Source organism: Crinia signifera, chromosome 3 (genome assembly GCF_055691185.1).
Source record: "Crinia signifera chromosome 3, ASM5569118v1, whole genome shotgun sequence".
In the NCBI taxonomy this organism is placed as follows: Eukaryota; Metazoa; Chordata; class Amphibia; order Anura; family Myobatrachidae; genus Crinia; species Crinia signifera.
Window position 1 is genome coordinate 343066515 of NC_139219.1, and position 25391 is coordinate 343091905.

The following is a 25391-nucleotide window of genomic DNA, read 5'->3' on the forward strand; positions in this document are numbered from 1 at the left end:
GTTCCTGTGTAAAGGTGTTAGTAGTACATCACTTGTGTATGTGATGGGTCAGTGAATCCATTCTTTCCTGTACATTTGGTAAATATTATAAGGAAATTGGATTGAACCCTTTGACATGTAATCTGGATCTATTTATGACAGGAAAATGTTCCAATTAATATATGAATGTAAATGTCCCAGGCATGTACACCTCCTGCACAATGCTAATTGGGTGGGGAGAACAGGGTGGAATTACCCCTGTGGTATGCTGTGTGGATTTTGGATAAAAAGGCACAAGTTTTGCCTGTAAAGTTGTACATCTGCCTGACTTGAATGCTGGAACATCATCTGTTTGCTGTACCTCCTAGCGATAGTAGCAGAGATCTTTTCAGTTCCGCTCTGCCAGCTACCGATGCAGAGGTCTGGTCCGTGACCAGAGGGGAACCAACCAACACCAGTCGGGGGTGTTTAAGCAGCGTGTCGACGCATACACCCCAGCAGGTAGTACTCTGGTGCCAGCGTTTGGGCCTGAAAAGGTAACCGTGGTTCCAGGCACCACATAGTAGGAGCCTGGTGGTGGCAGCGATATCCCCACCCACTACGTCGTGGGTGGTCAGTAACAGGTGGTTACTGCCGATAACAGGGAGTCCCCTATTGGCCCGGTCCCGTGAGACCAGGAACCGCCATCTGTGGACCTGAAGGTGTAGCCAGAGCGTATCGGCAGGCGTCCGGTCACACACATCAACAACCGCTACCTGCATCACACATCCACTACTGCCTGCATCACACATCGACTGACTGCATCACACATCCGCTACCTGCATCACACATCCCCTACCTGCATCACACATCCACTACTGCCTGCATCACACATCCGCTACCTGCATCACACATCCGCTACCTGCATCACACATCCACTACCTGCATCACACATCCACTACCTGCATCACACATCCACTACCTGCATCACATATCCACTACCGCTGCTTGCATCACACATTTGCAGCATGCATCACACATCCGCTACTGCTGCCTGCATCACACATCCACTACCGCTGCCTGCATCACACATCCACTACCGCTGCCTGCATCACACATCCACTACTGCTGCTTGCATCACACATCCGCTACCGCTGCTTGCATCACACATTCACAGCCTGCATCACACATCCACTACTGCTGCCTGCATCACACATCCGCTACCGCTGCTTGCATCACACATTCACAGCCTGCATCACACATCCGCTACTGCTGCCTGCATCACACATCCACTACCGCTGCCTACATCACACATCCACTACTGCTGCCTGCATCACACATCCGCTACCGCTGCTAGCATCACACATTCACTACTGCTGCCTGCATCACACATCCACTACCTGCATCAAACATCCACTACCGCTGCCTGCATCACACATCCACTACTGCTGCCTGCATCACACATCCGCTACCGCTGCTTGCATCACACATTCACAGCCTGCATCACACATCCGCTACTGCTGCCTGCATCACACATCCACTACCGCTGCCTGCATCACACATCCACTACTGCTGCCTGCATCACACATCTGCTACCGCTGCTTGCATCACACATTCGCAGCCTGCATCACACATCCGCTACTGCTGCCTGCATCACACATCCACTACCTGCATCACACATCCACTACCGCTGCCTGCATCACACATCCACTACCGCTGCCTGCATCACACATCCTCTACCTGCATCAAACATCCACTACCGCTGCCTGCATCACACATCCACTACCTGCATAACACATCCACTACCGCTGCCTGCATCACACATCCACTACCTGCATAACACATTCACTACCGCTGCCTGCATCACACATCCACTACCGCTGCCTGCATCACACATCCACTACTGCTGCCTGCATCACACATCCACTACTGCTGCTTGCATCACACATTCGCAGCATGCATCACACATCCGCTACCGCTGCCTGTATCACACATCCTCTACCTGCATCACACATCCACTACCGCTGCCTGCATCACACATCCACTACCGCTGCCTGCATCACACATCCACTACTTGCATAACACATCCACTGCTGCTGCTTGCATCACACATTCGCAGCCTGCATCACACATCCCCTACCTGCATCACAAATCCCCTACCTGCATCACACATCCCCTACCTGCATCACACATCCGCTACCTGCATCACACATCCCCAGCCTGCATCACACATCCACTACCTGCATCACACATCCGCTACTGCTGCCTGCATCACACATCCGCTGCCTGCATCACACATCCACTACTGCTGCTTGCATCACACATTCGCAGCATGCATCACACATCCACTACCGCTGCCTGTATCACACATCCTCTACCTGCATCACACATCCACTACCGCTGCCTGCATCACACATCCACTACTTGCATAACACATCCACTACTGCTGCTTGCATCACACATTCGCAGCCTGCATCACACATCCCCTACCTGCATTACAAATCCCCTACGTGCATCACACATCCCCAGCCTGCATCACACATCCGCTACCTGCATCACACATCCGCTACCTGCATCACACATCCCCAGCCTGCATCACACATCCACTACCTGCATCACACATCCACTACCTGCATCACACATCCCCAGCCTGCATCACACATCCACTACCTGCATCGCACATCCCCTACCTGCATCGCACATCCCCTAACTGCATCGCACATCCACTACCTGCATCACACATCCCCTACCTGCATCACACATCCCCTACCTGCATCACACATCCCCTACCTGCATCACAAATCCCCTACCTGCATCACACATCCGCTACCTGCATCACACATCCGCTGCCTGCATCACACATCCGCTGCCTGCATCACACATCCGCTGCCTGCATCACACATCCGCTACCTGCATCACACATCCGCTACCTGCATCACACATCCGCTACCTGCATCACACATCCTCCACTACCTGCATCACACATCCCCAGCCTGCATCACACATCCACTACCTGCATCACACATCCCCAGCCTGCATCACACATCCGCTACCTGCATGACACATCCGCTACCTGCATCACACATCCGCTACCTGCATCACACATCCCCTACCTGCATCACACATCCCCTACCTGCATCACACATCCCCTACCTGCATCACACATCCCCTACCTGCATCACACATCCGCTACCTGCATCACACATCCGCTACCTGCATCACACATCCGCTACCTGCATCACACATCCGCTACCTGCATCACACATCCCCAGCCTGCATCACACATCCGCTACCTGCATCACACATCCCCTACCTGCATCACACATCCCCTACCTGCATCACACATCCGCTACCTGCATCACACATCCGCTACCTGCATCACACATCCGCTACCTGCATCACACATCCGCTACCTGCATCACACATCCGCTACCTGCATCACACATCCGCTACCTGCATCACACATCCGCTACCTGCATCACACATCCACTACCTGCATCACACATCCTCCACTACCTGCATCACACATCCGCTTCCTGCATCACACATCCTCCACTACCTGCATCACACATCCGCTTCCTGCATCACACATCCACTACCTGCATCACACATCCTCCACTACCTGCATCACACATCCCCTACCTGCATCACACATCCCCTACCTGCATCACAAATCCCCTACCTGCATCACACATCCGCTACCTGCATCACACATCCACTGCCTGCATCACACATCCGCTGCCTGCATCACACATCCGCTGCCTGCATCACACATCCGCTGCCTGCATCACACATCCGCTACCTGCATCACACATCCGCTACCTGCATCACACATCCTCCACTACCTGCATCACACATCCCCAGCCTGCATCACACATCCACTACCTGCATCACACATCCCCAGCCTGCATCACACATCCCCAGCCTGCATCACACATCCGCTACCTGCATGACACATCCGCTACCTGCATCACACATCCCCTACCTGCATCACACATCCCCTACCTGCATCACACATCCCCTACCTGCATCACACATCCGCTACCTGCATCACACATCCGCTACCTGCATCACACATCCGCTACCTGCATCACACATCCGCTACCTGCATCACACATCCCCAGCCTGCATCACACATCCGCTACCTGCATCACACATCCCCTACCTGCATCACACATCCCCTACCTGCATCACACATCCGCTACCTGCATCACACATCCGCTACCTGCATCACACATCCCCAGCCTGCATCACACATCCGCTACCTGCATCACACATCCGCTACCTGCATCACACATCCGCTACCTGCATCACACATCCGCTACCTGCATCACACATCCGCTACCTGCATCACACATCCTCCACTACCTGCATCACACATCCGCTTCCTGCATCACACATCCACTACCTGCATCACACATCCTCCACTACCTGCATCACACATCCGCTGCCTGCATCACACATCCGCTACCTGCATCACACATCCTCCACTACCTGCATCACACATCCGCTACCTGCATCACACATCCGCTACCTGCATCACACATCCGCTGCCTGCATCACACATCCCCTACCTGCATCACACATCCGCTACCTGCATCACACATCCGCTGCCTGCATCACACATCTGCTACCTGCATCACACATCCGCTACCTGCATCACACATCCGCTACCTGCATCAAACATCCCCTACCTGCATCACACATCCACTACCTGCATCACACATCCCCTACCTGCATCGCACATCCGCTACCTGCATCACACATCCACTACCTGCATCACACATCCCCAGCCTGCATCACACATCCACTACCACTACCTGCATCACACATCTGCTACCTGCATCACACATCCGCTACCTGCATCACACATCCCCTACCTGCATCACACATCCGCTACCTGCATCACACATCCGCTACCTGCATCACACATCCCCTACCTGCATCACACATCCCCTACCTGTATCACACATCCACCACTACCTGCATCACACATCCCCTACCTGCATCACACATCCCCTACCTGCATCACACATCCCCTACCTGCATCACACATCCGCAACCTGCATCACACATCCGCTACCTGCATCACACATCCGCTACCTGCATCACACATCCGCTACCTGCATCACACATCCGCTACCTGCATCACACATCCGCTACCTGCATCACACATCCGCTACCTGCATCACACATCCGCTACCTGCATCACACATTCTCCACTACCTGCATCACACATCCCCTACCTGCATCACACATCCCCTACCTGCATCACACATCCGCTACCTGCATCACACATCCGCTACCTGCATCACACATCCGCTACCTGCATCACACATCCGCTACCTGCATCACACATCCCCTACCTGCATCACACATCCCCTACCTGCATCACACATCCACCACTACCTGCATCACACATCCCCTACCTGCATCACACATCCCCTACTACTTGCATCACACTTCCCCTACCTGCATCACACATCCCCTACCTGCATCACACATCCGCTACCTGCATCACACATCCTCCACTACCTGCATCACACATCCTCCACTACCTGCATCACACATCCGCTACCTGCATCACACATCCTCCACTATCTGCATCGCACATCCCCTACCTGCATCGCACATCCACTACCTGCATCGCACATCCACTACCTGCATCGCACATCCCCAGCCTGCATCACACATCCACTACCTGCATCACACATCCACTACCTGCATCACACATCCCCTACCTGCATCACACATCCCCTACCTGCATCACACATCCGCTACCTGCATCACACATCCGCTACCTGCATCACACATCCGCTACCTGCATCACACATCCGCTACCTGCATCACACATCCGCTACCTGCATCACACATCCCCAGCCTGCATCACACATCCACTACCTGCATCACACATCCCCTACCTGCATCACACATCCCCTACCTGCATCACACATCCGCTACCTGCATCACACATCCCCAGCCTGCATCACACATCCGCTACCTGCATCACACATCCCCAGCCTGCATCACACATCCTCCACTACCTGCATCACACATCCTCCACTACCTGCATCACACATCCTCCACTACCTGCATCACACATCCTCCACTACCTGCATCACACATCCCAAGCCTGCATCACACATCCACTACCTGCATCACACATCCACTACCTGCATCACACATCCTCCACTACCTGCATCACACATCCCCAGCCAGCATCACACATCCACTACCTGCATCACACATCCCCAGCCTGCATCACACATCCACTACCTGCATCACACATCCGCTACCTGCATCACACATCCGCTACCTGCATCACACATCCACTACCTGCATCACACATCCACTACCTGCATCACACATCCACTACCTGCATCACACATCCGCTACCTGCATCACACATCCGCTACCTGCATCACACATCCGCTACCTGCATCACACATCCGCTACCTGCATCACACATCCACCACTACCTGCATCACACATCCCCTACCTGCATCACACATCCCCTACTACTTGTATCACACATCCACTACCTGCATCACACATCCCCTACCTGCATCACACATCCCCTAACTGCATCACACATCCTCCACTACCTGCATCACACATCCACTACCTGCATCACACATCCACTACCTGCATCACACATCCTCCACTATCTGCATCACACATCCACTACCTGCATCACACATCCGCTACCTGCATCACACATCCGCTACCTGCATCACACATCCACTATCTGCATCAGACATCCGCTACCTGCATCACACATCCACTACCTGCATCACACATCCGCTACCTGCATCACACATCCTCTACTATCTGCATCACACATCCACTACCTGCATCACACATCCTCCACTATCTGCATCACACATCCACCACTACCTGCATCACACATCCACCACTACCTGCATCACACATCCACTACCTGCATCACACATCCACTACCTGCATCACACATCCTCCACTATCTGCATCACACATCCACTACCTGCATCACACATCCTCCACTATCTGCATCACACATCCACTACCTGCATCACACATCCTCCACTATCTGCATCACACATCCGCTACCTGCATCACACATCCGCTACCTGCATCACACATCCGCTACCTGCATCACACATCCACTATCTGCATCACACATCCACTACCACTACCTGCATCACACATCCGCTACCTGCATCACACATCCACTACTTGCATCACACATCCACTACTTGCATCACACATCCACTACTTGCATCACACATCCGCTACCTGCATCACACATCCGCTACCTGCATCACACATCCACTACCTGCATCACCATACCTCCCAACATGACCCTCTCCAGGAGGGACACAATGCTCTGCTCCTGGACTTTCTTCTTAATGCATGATTCCCTCCATCTGTGTTGAACAGGTTAATTAATAAGAAAGGTGCTTCAACACAGGTGATGGCAATCATACATTAAGACCGAAGTGCAGAAGTAGAGCAATGTGTCCCTCCTGGAGAGGGTAATGTTGGGAGGTATGCATCACACATCCGCTACCTGCATCACACATCCGCTACCTGCATCACACATCCACTATCTGCATCACACATCCGCTACCTGCATCACACATCCGCTACCTGCATCACACATCCGCTACCTGCATCACACATCCGCTACCTGCATCACACATCCGCTACCTGCATCACACATCCGCTACCAGCAGCGCACATCCGCTACCAGCAGCGCACATCCGCTACCTGCAGCGCACATCCGCTACCTGCATCACACATCCGCTACCTGCATCACACATCCCCTACCTGCATCACACATCCGCTACCTGCATCACACATCCCCTACCTGCATCACACATCCGCTACCTGCATCACACATCCCCTACCTGCATCACACATCCCCTACCTGCATCACACATCCCCTACCTGCATCACACATCCCCTACCTGCATCACACATCCGCTACCTGCATCACACATCCCCTACCTGCATCACACATCCCCTACCTGCATCACACATCCGCTACCTGCATCACACATCCTCCCCTACCTGCATCACACATCCGCTACCTGCATCACACATCCCCTACCTGCATCACACATCCGCTACCACTACCTGCATCACACATCCCCTACCTGCATCACACATCCGCTACCTGCATCACACATCCGCTACCTGCATCACACATCCCCTACCTGCATCACACATCCGCTACCTGCATCACACATCCGCTACCTGCATCACACATCCCCTACCTGCATCACACATCCGCTACCACTACCTGCATCACACATCCCCTACCTGCATCACACATCCGCTACCTGCATCACACATCCACTACCTGCATCACACATCCACTACCTGTATCACACATCCCCTACCTGCATCACACATCCGCTACCTGCATCACACATCCCCTACCAGCATCACACATCCGCTACCTGCATCACACATCCGCTACCTGCATCACACATCCCCTACCTGCATAACACATCCACCACTACCAGCATCACACATCCCCTACCTGCATCACACATCCACTACCTGCATCACACATCCCCTACCTGCATAACACATCCACCACTACCAGCATCACACATCCCCTACCTGCATAACACATCCACCACTACCAGCATCACACATCCACTACCTGCATCACACATCCACCACTACCTGCATCACACATCCACCACTACCTGCATCACACATCCCCTACCTGCATCACACATCCACCACTACCTGCATCACACATCCACTACCTGCATCACACATCCGCTACCTGCATCACACATGGGTATGGGTAAAATCCGGAATCGGATAAGACACCGGAATGCCGGACTGGACATCAAACTCTGCTTTCCGGAGCATGTAGTATCCGGTCCGGGGGTGTCCTGTCCGGGGGTGCTCCATCTGATGAGGCTGCTCTCGCACCTGTCACCTGGGAGAGGAGAGGGGGGAGAATACAGCCTCACCGCATGGTCCGGGGGTGTAATAAAAACTGGAACGGTCCAGACCACACGGGGAGGCTGTAATCTCCCCTTCCCCATGTCCCTGGTGTGAGCAATCACAGGCATCCCCCCGGACAAGACACCCCCCGCATGGGACACCCCTCGGACCAGACACTATAAGCTCCGGAATGCAGAGTTTGATGTCTGGTCCGGCGTTCCGGAGTCTTATCCGGGTCCGGTTTTTACTTAGTCCCATCACACATCCCCTACCTGCATCACACATCCGCTACCTGCATCACACATCCGCTACCTGCATCACACATCCGCTACCTGCATCACACATCCCCTACCTGCATTACACATCCCCTACCTGCATCACACATCCGCTACCTGCATCACACATCCGCTACCTGCATCACACATCCTCCCCTACCTGCATCACACATCCGCTACCTGCATCACACATCCGCTACCTGCATCACACATCCACTACCTGCATCACACATCCCCTACCTGCATTACACATCCCCTACCTGCATCACACATCCGCTACCTGCATCACACATCCGCTACCTGCATCACACATCCTCCCCTACCTGCATCACACATCCGCTACCTGCATCACACATCCCCTACCTGCATCACACATCCACTACCTGCATCACACATCCCCTACCAGCATCACACATCCCCTACCTGCATCACACATCCCCTACCTGCATCACACATCCCCTACCTGCATTACACATCCCCTACCTGCATCACACATCCGCTACCTGCATCACACATCCGCTACCTGCATCACACATCCTCCCCTACCTGCATCACACATCCGCTACCTGCATCACACATCCGCTACCTGCATCACACATCCACTACCTGCATCACACATCCCCTACCTGCATTACACATCCCCTACCTGCATCACACATCCGCTACCTGTATCACACATCCCCTACCTGCATTACACATCCCCTACCTGCATCACACATCCGCTACCTGCATCACACATCCTCCCCTACCTGCATCACACATCCGCTACCTGCATCACACATCCTCCCCTACCTGCATCACACATCCGCTACCTGCATCACACATCCACTACCAGCATCACACATCCGCTACCTGCATCACACATCCCCTACCTGCATCACACATCCACTACCTGCATCACACATCCCCTACCAGCATCACACATCCCCTACCTGCATCACACATCCCCTACCTGCATTACACATCCCCTACCTGCATCACACATCCGCTACCTGCATCACACATCCTCCCCTACCTGCATCACACATCCGCTACCTGCATCACACATCCTCCCCTACCTGCATCACACATCCGCTACCTGCATCACACATCCACTACCAGCATCACACATCCGCTACCTGCATCACACATCCGCTACCTGCATCACACATCCCCTACCAGCATCACACATCCCCTACCTGCATCACACATCCCCTACCTGCATTACACATCCCCTACCTGCATCACACATCCCCTACCTGCATTACACATCCCCTACCTGCATCACACATCCGCTACCTGCATCACACATCCCCTACCAGCATCACACATCCCCTACCAGCAGCGCACCATAACTGTATACACCCCGCTACCAGTACCCCCCTTTTTAAAAATACCCAAATAACATACACCCACTCTTCTACACACAGGTAAAACATCTCCTCTAGGTACACCCCAATATAATGCCCCGTTACTATATACACTAACAGCCAGCACCCTCTTGTACACACGTCAACTTGAGGCCCTGATGTGGTTGCACGGCGCTGTACATACCGGAGATCGCCCTCTCTACACTCTGTACCCCGATATTACCTGAATTGTCGCCGATCCACCGACCGGAAACTGAGATCCCCGGTAACGCAGCCGCCGCACTGATCCCTGGGAGTTGTAGTTTCTAGTCCGTAACAGTACCAAGCAGCATGGTGGCGCTGACAGCATAGAACTACAACTCCCAGACTTCTCTGATGTCAGTCGGCTCCGGTCCCGTGCTGGGAGAGAGGAAAGAAACAGAAAGAGATGTCAGAGGGCCGGGTCCCACAGTGCAATACTTCCATCACCAATCTACTAACCCTGCCTGACCCACAGTACTACTGCCCCCAACACACCCTGCTCCACAGTACTACTACATCCAACACACCCTGCTCCACAGTACTACTACACCCAACACACCCTGCTCCACAGTACTACTACACCCAACACACCCTGCTCCACAGTACTACTGCCCCCCAACACACCCTGCTCCACAGTACTACTACACCCAACACACCCTGCTCCACAGTACTACTGCCCCCCAACACACCCTGCTCCACAGTACTACTACACCCAACACACCCTGCTCCACAGTACTACTGCCCCCAACACACCCTGCTCCACATTACTACTACACCCAACATACCCTGCTCCACAGTACTACTACACCCAACATACCCTGCTCCACAGTACTACTACACCCAACACACCCTGCTCCACAGTACTACTACACCCAACACACCCTGCTCCACAGTACTACTACACCCAACACACCCTGCTCCACAGTACTACTGCCCCCCAACACACCCTGCTCCACAGTACTACTACACCCAACACACCCTGCTCCACAGTACTACTGCCCCCAACACACCCTGCTCCACAGTACTACTACACCCAACACACCCTGCTCCACAGTACTACTACATCCAACACACCCTGCTCCACAGTACTACTACACCCAACACACCCTGCTCCACAGTACTACTGCCCTCCAACACACCCTGCCTGACCCACAGTACTACTGCCCCCCAACACACCCTGCCTAACCCACAGTACTACTGCCCCCCAACACACCCTGCTCCACAGTAGAACTGCCCCCCAACACACCCTGCTCCACAGTAGAACTGCCCCCCAACACACCCTGCTCCACAGTACTACTACACCCCACACACCCTGCTCCACAGTACTACTACACCCAACACACCCTGCTCCACAGTACTACTACACCCAACACACCCTGCTCCACAGTACTACTACACCCAACACACCCTGCTCCACAGTACTACTGCCCCCCAACACACCCTGCTCCACAGTACTACTACACCCAACACACCCTGCTCCACAGTACTACTGCCCCCCAACACACCCTGCTCCACAGTACTACTGCCCCCCAACACACCCTGCTCCACAGTACTACTACACCCAACATACCCTGCTCCACAGTGCTACTACACCCAACACACCCTGCTCCACAGTACTACTATACCCAACATACCCTGCTCCACAGTGCTACTACACCCAACACACCCTGCTCCACAGTACTACCCTGCTCCACAGTACTACTACACCCAACACACCATGCTCCACAGTACTACTACACCCAACATACCCTGCTCCACAGTGCTACTACACCCAACACACCATGCTCCACAGTACTACTACACCCAACATTTCCTGCTCCACAGTACTACTACACCCAACACACCCTGCTCCACAGTACTACTACACCCAACACACCCTGCTCCACAGTACTACTGCCCCCCAACACACCCGGCTCCACAGTACTACTGCCCCCCAACACACCCTGCTCCACAGTACTACTGCCCCCCAACACACCCTGCTCCACAGTACTACTGCCCCCCAACACACCCTGCTCCACAGTACTACTGCCCCAACACACCCTGCTCCACATTACTACCCTGCTCCACAGTACTACTACACCCAACACACCATGCTCCACAGTACTTCTACACCCAACATTCCCTGCTCCACAGTACTACTACACCCAACACACCCTGCTCCACAGTACTACTACACCCAACACACCCTGCTCCACAGTACTACTGCCCCCCAACACACCCTGCTCCACAGTACTACTGCCCCCAACACACCCTGCTCCACAGTACTACTGCTCCCCAACACACCCTGCTCCACAGTGCTACTGCCCCAACCCACCCTGCTCCACATTACTACCCTGCTCCACAGTACTACTACACCCAACACACCATGCTCCACAGTACTACTACACCCAACATTCCCTGCTCCACAGTACTACTACACCCAACACACCCTGCTCCACAGTACTACTACACCCAACACACCCTGCTCCACAGTACTACTGCCCCCCGACACACCCTGCTCCACAGTACTACTGCCCCCAACACACCCTGCTCCACAGTACTACTGCCCCCCGACACACCCTGCTCCACAGTACTACTGCCCCCTGACACACCCTGCTCCACAGTGCTACTACACCCAACACACCCTGCTCCACATTACTACCCTGCTCCACAGTACTACTACACCAAACACACCATGCTCCTCAGTACTACTACACCCAACACACCCTGCTCCACAGTACTGCTACACCCAACACACCCTGCTCCACAGTACTACTACCCCCCAACACACCCTGCTCCACAGTACTACTGCCCCACAACACACCCTGCTCCACAGTACTACCCTGCTCCACAGTACTACTACACCCAACACACCATGCTCCACAGTACTACTACACCCAACATACCCTGCTCCACAGTGCTACTACACCCAACACACCATGCTCCACAGTACTACTACACCCAACATTCCCTGCTCCACATTACTACCCTGCTCCACAGTACTACTACACCCAACACACCCTGCTCCACAGTACTACTGCCCCCCAACACACCCGGCTCCACAGTACTACTGCCCCCCAACACACCCTGCTCCACAGTACTACTGCCCCCCAACACACCCTGCTCCACAGTACTACTGCTCCCCAACACACCCTGCTCCACAGTGCTACTGCCCCAACCCACCCTGCTCCACATTACTACCCTGCTCCACAGTACTACTACACCCAACACACCATGCTCCACAGTACTACTACACCCAACATTCCCTGCTCCACAGTACTACTACACCCAACACACCCTGCTCCACAGTACTACTACACCCAACACACCCTGCTCCACAGTACTACTGCCCCCCGACACACCCTGCTCCACAGTACTACTGCCCCCAACACACCCTGCTTCACAGTACTACTGCCCCCCGACACACCCTGCTCCACAGTACTACTGCCCCCTGACACACCCTGCTCCACAGTGCTACTACACCCAACACACCCTGCTCCACATTACTACCCTGCTCCACAGTACTACTACACCAAACACACCATGCTCCTCAGTACTACTACACCCAACACACCCTGCTCCACAGTACTGCTACACCCAACACACCCTGCTCCACAGTACTACTACCCCCCAACACACCCTGCTCCACAGTACTACTGCCCCACAACACACCCTGCTCCACAGTACTACCCTGCTCCACAGTACTACTACACCCAACACACCATGCTCCACAGTACTACTACACCCAACATACCCTGCTCCACAGTGCTACTACACCCAACACACCATGCTCCACAGTACTACTACACCCAACATTCCCTGCTCCACAGTACTACTACACCCAACACACCCTGCTCCACAGTACTACTACACCCAACACACCCTGCTCCACAGTACTACTGCCCCCCAACACACCCTGCTTCACAGTACTACTGCCCCCAACACACCCTGCTCCACAGTACTACTGCTCCCCAACACACCCTGCTCCACAGTGCTACTGCCCCAACCCACCCTGCTCCACATTACTACCCTGCTCCACAGTACTACTACACCCAACACACCATGCTCCACAGTACTACTACACCCAACATTCCCTGCTCCACAGTACTACTACACCCAACACACCCTGCTCCACAGTACTACTACACCCAACACACCCTGCTCCACAGTACTACTGCCCCCCGACACACCCTGCTCCACAGTACTACTGCCCCCAACACACCCTGCTCCACAGTACTACTGCCCCCCGACACACCCTGCTCCACAGTACTACTGCCCCCTGACACACCCTGCTCCACAGTGCTACTACACCCAACACACCCTGCTCCACATTACTACCCTGCTCCACAGTACTACTACACCAAACACACCATGCTCCTCAGTACTACTACACCCAACACACCCTGCTCCACAGTACTGCTACACCCAACACACCCTGCTCCACAGTACTACTGCCCCCCAACACACCCTGCTCCACAGTACTACTGCCCCACAACACACCCTGCTCCACAGTACTACCCTGCTCCACAGTACTACTACACCCAACACACCATGCTCCACAGTACTACTACACCCAACATACCCTGCTCCACAGTGCTACTACACCCAACACACCATGCTCCACAGTACTACTACACCCAACATTCCCTGCTCCACAGTACTACTACACCCAACACACCCTGCTCCACAGTACTACTACACCCAACACACCCTGCTCCACAGTACTACTGCCCCCCAACACACCCTGCTCCACAGTACTACTGCCCCCCAACACACCCTGCTCCACAGTGCTACTGCCCCAACACACCCTGCTCCACATTACTACCCTGCTCCACAGTACTACTACACCCAACACACCATACTCCACAGTACTACTACACCCAACATTCCCTGCTCCACAGTACTACTACACCCAACACACCCTGCTCCACAGTACTACTACACCCAACACACCCTGCTCCACAGTACTACTGCCCCCCAACACACCCTGCTCCACGGTACTACTGCCCCCAACACACCCTGCTCCACGGTACTACTGCCCCCCAACATACCCTGCTCCACGGTACTACTGCCCCCCCAACACACCCTGCTCCACGGTACTACTGCCCCCCCAACACACCCTGCTTCACGGTACTACTACACCCAACACACCCTGCTCCACGGTACTACCGCCCCCCAACACACCCTGCTCCACGGTACTACCGCCCCCCAACACACCTTGCTCTACAGTACTACTACACCCAACACTCCCTGCTCCACGGTACTACTGCCCCCCAACACACCCTGCTTCACGGTACTACTGCCCCCCAACACCCCCTGCTCCACAGTACTACTACACCCAACACACCCTGCTCCACGGTACTACTGCCCCCCAACACACCCTGCTTCACGGTACTACTGCCCCCCAACACACCCTGCTTCACGGTACTACTGCCCCCCAACACACCCTGCTTCACGGTACTACTGCCCCCCAACACACCCTGCTCCACGGTACTACTGCCCCCCAACACACCCTGCTTTACGGTACTACTGCCCCTCAACACACCCTGCTTTACGGTACTACTGCCCCCCAACACACCCTGCTTTACGGTACTACTGCCCCCCAACACACCCTGCTTTACGGTACTACTGCCCCCCAACACACCCTGCTTCACGGTACTTCTGCCCCCCAACACACCCTGCCTGACCCACAGTACTACTGCCCCCAACACACCCTGCTCCACAGTGCTACTACACCCAAAACACCCTGCTCCACAGTGCTACTGCCCCCCAACACACCCTGCTTCACAGAACTACTAACCCCCAACACACCCTGCTCCACAGTACTACTGCCCCCCAACACACCCTGCTCCACAGAACTACTAACCCCCAACACACCCTGCTCCACAGAACTACTAACCCCCCAACACACCCTGCTCCACAGTACTACTGCCCCCCAACACACCCTGCTCCACAGTACTACTGCCCCCCAACACACCCTGCTCCACAGTACTACTGCCCCCCAACACACCCTGCTCCACAGTACTACTGCCCCCCAACACACCCTGCTCCACAGTACTACTGCCCCCCAACACACCCTGCTACACGGTACTACTGCCCCCCCAACACACCCTGCTCCACGGTACTACTGCCCCCCAACATACCCTGCTCCACGGTACTACTGCCCCCCCAACACACCCTGCTCCACGGTACTACTGCCCCCCCAACACACCCTGCTTCACGGTACTACTACACCCAACACACCCTGCTCCACGGTACTACCGCCCCCCAACACACCCTGCTCCACGGTACTACTGCCCCCCCAACACACCCTGCTTCACGGTACTACTACACCCAACACACCCTGCTCCACGGTACTACCGCCCCCCAACACACCCTGCTCCACGGTACTACTGCCCCCCAACACACCTTGCTCCACAGTACTACTACACCCAACACTCCCTGCTCCACGGTACTACTGCCCCCCAACACACCCTGCTTCACGGTACTACTGCCCCCCAACACCCCCTGCTCCACGGTACTACTACACCCAACACACCCTGCTCCACGGTACTACTGCCCCCCAACACAGCCTGCTTCTCGGTACTACTGCCCCCCAACACACCCTGCTTCACGGTACTACTGCCCCCCAACACACCCTGCTTCACGGTACTACTGCCCCCCAACACACCCTGCTCCACGGTACTACTGCCCCCCAACACACCCTGCTTTACGGTACTACTGCCCCCCAACACACCCTGCTTCACGGTACTACTGCCCCCCAACACACCCTGCTTCACGGTACTACTGCCCCCCAACACACCCTGCTTCACGGTACTACTGCCCCCCAACACACCCTGCTTCACGGTACTACTGCCCCCCAACACACCCTGCTCCACGGTACTACTGCCCCCCAACACACCTTGCTCCACGGTACTACTGCCCCCCAACACACCTTGCTCCACAGTACTACTACTCCACACACACCCTGCTTCACAGTACTACTAACCCCAACACACCCTGCTCCACTGTACTATTAACCCCGAACACACCCTGCTTCACAGTCTACTACCCCCAACACACCCTGCTCCACAGTCCTACTTCCCCACACACACCCTGCCCCATAGTACACCTACCCCTTACATAACCTTCCTCACAGTACTACCACCCCCAACATACTCTGCCCACAGTGCTACCACCACCCAACATAACGTGTCCCACAGTACTACTACTCCCAACATTCCCTGACACACAGTACTTCTACCCCCAAAATACCCTACCCCCCAACACTCCCTCCTTCACAGTACTACTGCCCTCAACACACCCTGCTCCACAGTACTACACCCAACATACCCTGCTCCACTGTACTACTGCCCCCCAACACACCCTGCTCCACAGTACTACTGCCCCCCAACACACCCTGCTCCACAGTACTACTACACCCAACATACCCTGCTCCACAGTACTACTGCCCCCCAATACACCCTGCTCCACAGTACTACTGCCCCCCAACACACCCTGCTCTACAGTACTACTGCCCCCCAACACACCCTGCTCCACAGTACTACTGCCCCCCAACACACCCTGCTCCACAGTACTACTGCCCCCCAACACACCCTGCTCCACGGTACTATTGCCCCCCAACACACCCTGCTTCACGGTACTACTGCCCCCCAACACCCCCTGCTCCACGGTAAGACTGCCCCCCAACACACCCTGCTCCACGGTACTACTGCCCCCCAACACCCCCTGCTCCACGGTACTACTACACCCAACACACCCTGCTCCACGGTACTACTGCCCCCCAACACACCCTGCTTCACGGTACTACTGCCCCCCAACACACCCTGCTTCACGGTACTACTGCCCCCCAACACACCCTGCTTCACGGTACTACTGCCCCCCAACACACCCTGCTCCACGGTACTACTGCCCCCCAACACACCCTGCTCCACGGTACTACTGCCCCCCAACACACCCTGCTCCACGGTACTACTGCCCCCCAACACACCCTGCTCCACGGTACTACTGCCCCCCAACACACCCTGCTCCACGGTACTACTGCCCCCCAGCACACCCTGCTCCACGGTACTACTGCCCCCCAACACACCCTGCTCCACGGTACTTCTGCCCCCCAACACACCCTGCTCCACGGTACTACTGCCCCCCAACACACCCTGCTGCACAGTACTACTGCCCCCCAACACACCCTGCTTCACAGTACTACTACACCCAACACACCCTGCTCCACAGTACTATTGCCCCCCAACACACCCTGACCCACAGTGCTACTAACCCCAACACACCCTGCTCCACAGTACTACTGCCCCCCAACACACCCTGCTCCACAGTACTACTGCCCCCCAACACACCCTGCTCCACAGTACTACTACACCCAACATACCCTGCTCCACGGTACTACTGCCCCCCAACACACCCTGCTCCACAGTGCTACTACCCCCAACACACCCTGCTCCACAGTACTACTACCCCCCAACACACCCTGCTCCACAGTGAACTGGCCCCAACACATCCTGCTCCACAGTGCTACTGCCCCCCAACACACCCTGCTCCACAGTACTACTAACCCCCAACACACCCTGCCCCATAGTACACCCACCCCTTACATAACCTTCCTCACAGTACTACCACCCCCAACATACTCTGCCCACAGTGCTACCACCACCCAACATAACGTGTCCCACAGTACTACTACTCCCAACATTCCCTGCCCCACAGTACTACTACCCCCAAAATACCCTACCCCACACATACCCTGCCCCACATTACCACTACCCCACACATACCCTGCCCCACAGTGCTACTACCCCCAACATGCCGTACCCCACAGTACTACCACCCGCAATACCCTGCCCCACAGTACTACAACCCCATACATACCCTGCCCCGCAGTACTAACCTCAACATACCCTGCTCCACAGTGCTACTACCCCACACATACCCTGCCCCACAGTACTATTACCCCACACATACCCTACCCCTCAGTACTACTATTCCCAACATCCTCTGCCCCACATCACTATTCCAACCAACATCCCCTGCCACCAGAACTACTACCCCCAACATACCCTGCCTGACACTAATACCACCCCACAGTACTTCTACCCTTAACATCCCCTGCCCCACAGTACTATTACCCCTTACATAAACTCCCACACAGTAATACCAGCCCCAACATACCTTACCCCACAGTACAACTACACCCAACATACCCTGCCCCACAGTACTACTACCCCCAACATACCCTGCTCCACAGTACTACTACCCCACTCATACCCACGCTGCCACACAGTACTACTAGCCCCAAGATGCTCAACCGCACACAGTAGTACCACCCCCCAAAAACCCTGCACCACAGTACCACTATCCCACACATACCCTGCCCCACAGTACTACTATCCCCAACATGCCCTACCACACAGTGCTACCACCCACACATACCGTGCCCCACATTACTACTAACCCACACATCCCCTGCTCCACAGAACTACTACTGCCAACATCCCCTGCTCCAAAAAACTACTACAGCTAACATCCCATGCCCCACAGAACTACTACCGCCAGCATACCCTGCCCCATAGAACTACTATCACCAACATCCTCTGCTCTACAGAACTACTACCGCCATCATACCCTGCCCCACAGAACTACCACCACCAACATCCCCTGCTCCACAGAACTACTATCACCAACATTCCCTGCTCTACAAAACTACTTCTGCCAACATACCCTGCTCAACAGAACTACTATCGCCAACATACCCTGCCCCACAGAACTACTACCACAGAACGACTACCGCCAACATATCCTGCTCCACAGAACTACTATCACCAACATCCCCTGCTCCACAGAAGTACTACCACTTACATCCCATGCTTCACAGAACTACTACTGCCAACATCTCTGCTCCACAGAACTACTATCACTAACATCCCCTGCCCCACAGAACGACTACCGCCAACATATCCTGCTCCACAGAACTACTATCACCAACATCCCCTGCTCCACAGAACTACTACCGCTAACATGCCATGCTCCACAGAACTACTACCGCCAACATCCCCTGCTCCACAGAACTACTACTGCCAACATCCCCTGCTCCAGAGAAGTACTAGTACTTACATCCCATGCTTCACTGAACTACTACTTCCAACATCCCCTGCTTCACAGAACTACTACCACTAGCATCCCACGCACCACAGAACTACTACTGCCAACATCCCCTGCTCCACAGAACTACTACCGCTAACATGCCATGCTCCACAGAACTACTACCGCCAACATCCCCTGCTCCAGAGAAGTACTAGTACTTACATCCCATGCTTCACAGAACTACTACTTCCAACATCCCTTGCTTCACATAACTACTACCACTAGCATCCCACGCACCACAGAACTACTACTGCCAACATCCCCTGCTCCACAGAACTACTATGACCAACATCCCCTGCTCCACAGAACTATTACCGCCAACATACCCTGCCCCACAGAACTACTATCGCCAACATACCCTGCCCCACAGAACTACTATCGCCAACATCCCCTGCTCCACAGAACTACTACCGCCAACATCCCCTGCTCCACAGAACTACTATCGCCAACATCCCCTGCTCCACAGAACTACTATCGCCAACATACCCTGCCCCACAGAACTACTATCGCCAACATCCCCTGCTCCACAGAACTACTATCGCCAACATCCCCTGCTCCACAGAACTACTACCGCCAACATCCCCTGCTCCACAGAACTACCGCCAACATACCCTGCCCCACAGAACTACTATCACTAACTTCCCCTGCTCCACAGAACTACTACCGCCAACATCCCGTGCTCCACAGAACTACTGCCCCCCAACACACCCTGCTCCACAGTACTACTACACCCAACATACCCTGATCCACAGTACTACGCCCCCCCAACACACCCTGACCCACAATGCTACTAACCCCCAACACACCCTGCCTGACCCACAGCACTACTACCCCCCCAACACACCCTGCCTGACCCACAGCACTACTACCCCCCAACACACCCTGCTCCACAGTGCTACTGCCCCCAACACACCCTGCTCCACAGCACTACTAACCCCCCAACACACCCTGCTCCACAGTGCTACTAACCCCAACACACCCTGCTCCACAGCACTACTAACCCCCAACACACCCTGCTCCACAGTGCTACTACCCCCAACACACCCTGCTCCACAGTGCTACTACCCCCCAACACACCCTGCTCCACAGTGAACTGCCCCCAACACACCCTGCTCCACAGTGCTACTGCCCCCCAACACACCCTGCTCCACAGTACTACTAACCCCCAACACACCCTGCTCCACAGTACTACTACTCCACACACACCCTGCTTCACAGTACTACTAACCCCAACACACCCTGCTCCACAGTACTACTAACCCCGAACACACCCTGCTTCACAGTCCTACTACCCCCCAACACACCCTGCTTCACAGTCCTACTACCCCCCAACACACCCTGCTCCACAGTCCTACTAACCCCGAACACACCCTGCTTCACAGTCCTACTACCCCCCAACACACCCTGCTCCACAGTCCTACTACCCCACACACACCCTGCCCCACAGTACACCCACCCCTTACATAACCTTCCTCACAGTACTACCACCCCCAACATACTCTGCCCACAGTGCTACCACCACCCAACATAACGTGTCCCACAGTACTACTACTCCCAACATTCCCTGTCCCACAGTACTACTACCCCCAAAATACCCTACCCCACATTACCACTACCCCACACATACCCTGCCCCACAGTACTACTAACCCACACATCCCCTGCTCCACAGAACTACTACTGCCAACATCCCCTGCTCCAAAAAACTACTACCGCCAGCATACCCTGCCCCATAGAACTACTATCACCAACATCCTCTGCTCTACAGAACTACTACCGCCATCATACCCTGCTCCACAGAACTACTGCCCCCCAACACACCCTGCTCCACAGTACTACTACACCCAACATACCCTGATCCACAGTACTACGCCCCCCCAACACACCCTGACCCACAATGCTACTAACCCCCAACACACCCTGCCTGACCCACAGCACTACTACCCCCCCAACACACCCTGCCTGACCCACAGCACTACTACCCCCCAACACACCCTGCTCCACAGTGCTACTGCCCCCAACACACCCTGCTCCACAGCACTACTAACCCCCCAACACACCCTGCTCCACAGTGCTACTAACCCCAACACACCCTGCTCCACAGCACTACTAACCCCCAACACACCCTGCTCCACAGTGCTACTACCCCCAACACACCCTGCTCCACAGTGCTACTACCCCCCAACACACCCTGCTCCACAGTGAACTGCCTCCAACACACCCTGCTCCACAGTGCTACTGCCCCCCAACACACCCTGCTCCACAGTACTACTAACCCCCAACACACCCTGCTCCACAGTACTACTACTCCACACACACCCTGCTTCACAGTACTACTAACCCCAACACACCCTGCTCCACAGTACTACTAACCCCGAACACACCCTGCTTCACAGTCCTACTACCCCCCAACACACCCTGCTTCACAGTCCTACTACCCCCCAACACACCCTGCTCCACAGTCCTACTAACCCCGAACACACCCTGCTTCACAGTCCTACTACCCCCCAACACACCCTGCTCCACAGTCCTACTACCCCACACACACCCTGCCCCACAGTACACCCACCCCTTACATAACCTTCCTCACAGTACTACCACCCCCAACATACTCTGCCCACAGTGCTACCACCACCCAACATAACGTGTCCCACAGTACTACTACTCCCAACATTCCCTGTCCCACAGTACTACTACCCCCAAAATACCCTACCCCACATTACCACTACCCCACACATACCCTGCCCCACAGTACTACTAACCCACACATCCCCTGCTCCACAGAACTACTACTGCCAACATCCCCTGCTCCAAAAAACTACTACAGCTAACATCCCATGCCCCACAGAACTACTACCACCAGCATACCCTGCCCCATAGAACTACTATCACCAACATCCTCTGCTCTACAGAACTACTACCGCCATCATACCCTGCCCCACAGAACTACCACCGCCAACATCCCCTGCTCCACAGAACTACTATCACCAACATTCCCTGCTCTACAAAACTACTTCTGCCAACATACCCTGCTCAACAGAACTACTATCGCCAACATACCCTGCCCCACAGAACTACTACCACAGAACGACTACCGCCAACATATCCTGCTCCACAGAACTACTATCACCAACATCCCCTGCTCCACAGAAGTACTACCACTTACATCCCATGCTTCACAGAACTACTACTGCCAACATCTCTGCTCCACAGAACTACTATCACTAACATCCCCTGCCCCACAGAACGACTACCGCCAACATATCCTGCTCCACAGAACTACTATCACCAACATCCCCTGCTCCACAGAACTACTACCGCTAACATGCCATGCTCCACAGAACTACTACCGCCAACATCCCCTGCTCCACAGAACTACTACTGCCAACATCCCCTGCTCCAGAGAAGTACTAGTACTTACATCCCATGCTTCACTGAACTACTACTTCCAACATCCCCTGCTTCACAGAACTACTACCACTAGCATCCCACGCACCACAGAACTACTACTGCCAACATCCCCTGCTCCACAGAACTACTATGACCAACATCCCCTGCTCCACAGAACTATTACCGCCAACATACCCTGCCCCACAGAACTACTACCGCCAACATCCCCTGCTCCACAGAACTACTACCGCTAACATGCCATGCTCCACAGAACTACTACCGCCAACATCCCCTGCTCCAGAGAAGTACTAGTACTTACATCCCATGCTTCACAGAACTACTACTTCCAACATCCCTTGCTTCACATAACTACTACCACTAGCATCCCACGCACCACAGAACTACTACTGCCAACATCCCCTGCTCCACAGAACTACTATGACCAACATCCCCTGCTCCACAGAACTATTACCGCCAACATACCCTGCCCCACAGAACTACTATCGCCAACATACCCTGCCCCACAGAACTACTATCGCCAACATCCCCTGCTCCACAGAACTACTACCGCCAACATCCCCTGCTCCACAGAACTACCGCCAACATACCCTGCCCCACAGAACTACTATCACTAACTTCCCCTGCTCCACAGAACTACTACCGCCAACATCCCGTGCTCCACAGAACTACTGCCCCCCAACACACCCTGCTCCACAGTACTACTACACCCAACATACCCTGATCCACAGTACTACGCCCCCCCAACACACCCTGACCCACAATGCTACTAACCCCCAACACACCCTGCCTGACCCACAGCACTACTACCCCCCCAACACACCCTGCCTGACCCACAGCACTACTACCCCCCAACACACCCTGCTCCACAGTGCTACTGCCCCCAACACACCCTGCTCCACAGCACTACTAACCCCCCAACACACCCTGCTCCACAGTGCTACTAACCCCAACACACCCTGCTCCACAGCACTACTAACCCCCAACACACCCTGCTCCACAGTGCTACTACCCCCAACACACCCTGCTCCACAGTGCTACTACCCCCCAACACACCCTGCTCCACAGTGAACTGCCCCCAACACACCCTGCTCCACAGTGCTACTGCCCCCCAACACACCCTGCTCCACAGTACTACTAACCCCCAACACACCCTGCTCCACAGTACTACTACTCCACACACACCCTGCTTCACAGTACTACTAACCCCAACACACCCTGCTCCACAGTACTACTAACCCCGAACACACCCTGCTTCACAGTCCTACTACCCCCCAACACACCCTGCTTCACAGTCCTAC

At 54.7% G+C, this 25391-nt stretch overlaps 1 protein-coding gene across 4 annotated transcripts in view; it reads right to left on the minus strand.

Annotated features, from left to right (window-relative positions):
• LOC146064951 (uncharacterized) overlaps positions 1-10899 on the minus strand; it is a 101229-nt gene extending 90330 nt beyond the window's left edge. For 2 of the 4 annotated variants that reach the window (XM_083179005.1, XM_083179001.1), the window contains exon 1: positions 10755-10898. The gene's annotated coding sequence lies outside the window, so the exon portion shown is untranslated. The other 2 variants (XM_083179006.1, XM_083179003.1) reach the window with 2 other exon arrangements.
• Positions 10900-25391: the final 14492 nt, after the last annotated feature.